Below are 4288 nucleotides of genomic sequence, written 5' to 3' on the forward strand. Positions count from 1 at the left end.
TGTGATCTCTGTCAAATAAATAAAATCTTTTAAAAAATCCAATTATGGGGCACCTGGGTGGCTCAGTGGGTTAAGCCACTGCCTTCGGCTCAGGTCATGATCTCAGGGTCCTGGGATCGAGTCCCGCATCGGGCTTTCTGCTCAGCGGGGAGCCTGCTTCCCTCTCTCTCTCTCTGCCTGCCTCTCAGTCTACTTGTGATTTCTCTCTGTCAAATAAATAAATAAAATCTTTAAAAAAATCCAATTATTGCAAGCCTCTGGAAAGTGTCATAATGGGATATAACACATAAACACGTATTCAGTAAAACCTAAGTAAGAGTAAGGGGAGTGAGGGGCACCTGGGTGGCTCAGTGGGTTAAAGCCTCTGCCTTCGGCTCGGGTCATGATCCCAGGGTCCTGGGATCGAGCCCCGCATCAGGCTGTCTGCTCCACGGAGAGCCTGCTTCCTCCTCTCTCTCTCTCTCTGCCTGCCTCTCTGCCTACTTGTGATCTCTGTCTGTCAAATAAATAAATAAAATCTTAAAAAAAAAAAAAAGAGTAAGGGGAGTGAGAGTCTGTGGCATTCAAACCACAAGAACTAAGAACCACAAGCTAAGAACACCAGGCTTCCCCAAACCCTGCTCTCAGTCCAGGGATCTATCTTCCCGGGAGGGGCAGGCACCAGCCTCTGTCATTCCCTCGCAGCTACAGACTGCAGGGGGCCATTTCCCTCTGGCCGCCCCTGATAGGCGTGGAGACCCCACTTCAGATATGGCATGTTAAGAACATTGGAGGCCCAACTGCCCTCTTCCTAGCTCGTTTATAGGGCAGAAATCCTATGCCAAAAGGCAGGTCAAGAAGAGGCTGCCACCCACACCTAGCATCTTTCCCCTAAAAAGGGGGTTATTCAGGGGCTCAGTCTGACTTTGGCTCAGGTCATGATTGAGCCCTGTGTGGGGCTCTTGCACTCAGTGTGGAGTCTGCTTGTCCTTCTGACCCTCCCGCTGCTCTATTAAAATCTTTCCAAAAAAGTGGATGGAGGGTTATTCCAAGAAATGCAGGCGAATGACCCCACCCATTATTCCAGAGCTGTGGTGCAAGAATTTTGTTCACAAGCAGAGGCAGTTCCTAAGAGCAGACAGCTCCGAAGCTCTCTCTAGAAGGGTGAACTTTATTTGAAACAAATGGTGGACGTTCAAGACCAAGGGTGCTCTTAAAGACAAGGGAGGTTCTGACAGCAAGCCAAGGAGGCAGCTAGTAGCTTCATGAGATCAATATATGAAACAAGCAGGCCAGCTAGTTTACTGGAGAACCAGGGAGAGAGACAAGGAAAGCCTTCTTGGGATTAGAACAAGTCTCAAACACTGGCCTCAAAAACTGCTTCCACAAAGGGGCAGGAATGAAACTGATCATGCTCTGGGCTGATCTGCATCCCAGGGTACCATTAAAAACAATGAAGCAGTCTGCTGCGACAGTGTGATCAGGGGAAGGCAAGGAGCGCCCTGTCAAAACCGGTCATCCCACTGCGACTGCTGGGTCCCCTGGGGAGCAACATCAGATGCTCACATGCGGAAAAAACAGATGTCACCAAAATGTCAGCCAGCTAATCTCAAAGCAAATAAAACAAGCAGCCCTGGGAAGCACAGGATCTATAATGTCAAATTTTCGACTGAATGGAAAGGATTGACTTACAAAGAGAAAAAAGGCAGACAACTGCCTGCAAGATGGTCTAGATGACAGATTTAACAAGGACTTCAGGGCAGCCATTATCAATCTGCTCCAAGAACTAAGGGAAACCACAGTTAAAGAAGTAAAAGAGGATACGATGATGTGACATTAAAGACTGTCAACGAGAGAGTTACAGATGGAGAGAGATTATGCAATCTAAAGAACAGGTCAGACTGAAGAACAATGAAGAGTCCTTGGAAAACATGGAATACTACGTACAAGAACATAGGCATAATGGAAGTATCAGACCAAGAAGAATCAATTCCGTGACCCTTCCTCTCCCTTTGCGCCTTCTGGGACTCCCATAATGTGAGTATTGGTTAGTTTTACTCGTTCTCTGCTCCTCAGACTTACCATTTCAAATGACCAGTTTTCGAGTTCACAGATTGTTTCTTCTGCATGTACAAATCTGCTTTTGATTCCTTTCGTGACTTTTCCAATTCAGTTTAAAAATAATTCTCTGTGATGTTCTCAATTTCTTCATCTATTCTTCTCATGACTTTTTCTCTTAAGCCCTTTAAGAGTTATATACGTATATGATAAATATGTATTTATATATAAATCATATATAATATGCAAATATATGTAACACATTTATTTAGATAGTGTGCACACACTCAAGTTGGGGGAGGTACAGAGGAAGAGAATCTTAAGCAGGCTCCATGCTGGGCACGGATGTGGGGCTTGATCTCACAACTCTGAGATTATGACCTGAGCCCAAGTCAAGAGTTGGACGTTTAAGCAGCTGAGCCACCCAGGTGCCCCAGAGTTACTACTTTAAATTCTTTGTCTCCTAACTCTGAAGCCTCTGTTTCATTATTAGGGTTGGCTTCTGGAGATTTATGATTTAATTTGTTCAAGTGGGCCATGTTTTCAAGTATCTTTGTGAGCCTTGTGCTCTTCTGTTGAGACTTGGGCATTTGAACCCTGCAGGCTGGCTCCATGAACAGAAAGACCTTCACTGCCAGCGCAGCATGAAGACTTAAGGTATTCTCAGGCCTTTTCTGGGCATGGGTGTGATTTCCACCCCAATTCCCCCATATGTATGTCTGTTTTTATTTTTTACTTAAAAAAATTTTTTTACACGTCTGCCTTTAAATGTATTAATTTCTGTAGGAGTCTCACAAGTCCAAATCCTAGACCTTTTGAGAAACTTCACACTGATACAATCCATTTTTTAAAAAAATTTTCCTTATTTTGGGGGCACCTGGGTGACTCAGTTGGTTAAGTGTCTTAGTTTTCACTGGTTAACTGACTTGGTTTTGGCTCAGGTCATGATCTTATGGGTCATGGGTTCGAACCCTGGGTCAGCTGGAAGTCTGCTTGAAGATTCTTTCTCTCTGTCCATCCTGTCCCCCCACTCATATGCTCTCTAAAATAAAATAAATCTTTTAAAAAAGGTTTTACTTATATTTTTAAAAGATTTTATTTATTTTACAGAAAGAGACACAGTGAGAGAGGAAATGCAAGCAGGGAGCCCGATGCGGGACTGGATCCCAGGACCCTGGGATCCTGACCTGAGCCAAAGGCAGATGCTCAACAACTGAGCCACCCAGGTGCCCCAGAAATATTTTACTTATTTTTTTTTAAAGATTTTATTCATTAACTTGACAGACAGAGATCACAAGTAGGCAGAGAAGCAGGCAGAGAGAGAGGGAGAAGCAGGCTCCCTGCTGAGCAGAGAGCCCGATGCGGGGTTCGATCCCAGGAATCTGGGATCATGACCCGAGCCGAAGGCAGCGGCTTAACCCACTGAGCCACCCAGGTGCCCCGATTTTACTTTTTTTTTTTTTTTTTAAAGTAGTCTGTACAGGGCGCCTGGGTGGCTCAGTGGTTAAGCCGCTGCCTTCGGCTCAGGTCATGATCTCAGGGTCCTGGGATCGAGTCCCGCATCGGGCTCTCTGCTCGGCAGGGAGCCTGCTTCCTCCTCTCTATCTCTCTCTGCCTGCCTCTCTGCCTACTTGTGATTTCTCTCTGTCAAATAAATAAATAAAAAATCTTAAAAAAAAAAATAAAGTAGTCTGTACAACCCAATGTGGGGGCTCAAGCTCACAGCCCTGAGATAAAGAATCACACGGTCCATGAACTGAGCCAGCCAGGTGCCCAATATCCATTGTTCTTTATGGTCTGTGGTTATCTTTAATAACTACAATTCATTCCCCCTCTCTTTTCGACTACAGATGTCATTCTGGTAGTGTCTGGCAAGAAGGCACTAACGAAACCACGATGTAAGTTTTTGGAATTAAGGATGATGACGAATTTGTTTAACTGCAAAAATTATAACTACAGATTAAAAAAATTGAGGAAAAAATACTTTAACTTGTATGCACATGATGATACTGGCCCAGAATGACAAAATTACAAGTTGATTTGAAAATCCACAATTGCAATGGCATGTTTTAATATATCCTATCAGGAAATGGAGAAAATAATATTTGTTAGTATACAGCAGTTAATAAGATTTTAAAGGAACATGTACAGAAATGTTGGTTTGATAAAAGAAATGTAAATCACATACAAACATAACTGAAAATGTACTGAAGAATTAGGTTCAGTTGTGAGTAATGAGAAAAACCCACAG

Source organism: Mustela putorius, unplaced genomic scaffold (assembly GCF_011764305.1).
Source record: "Mustela putorius furo isolate JIRA1106 unplaced genomic scaffold, ASM1176430v1.1 tig00000095_pilon_pilon_pilon, whole genome shotgun sequence".
In the NCBI taxonomy this organism is placed as follows: domain Eukaryota; kingdom Metazoa; phylum Chordata; class Mammalia; order Carnivora; family Mustelidae; genus Mustela; species Mustela putorius.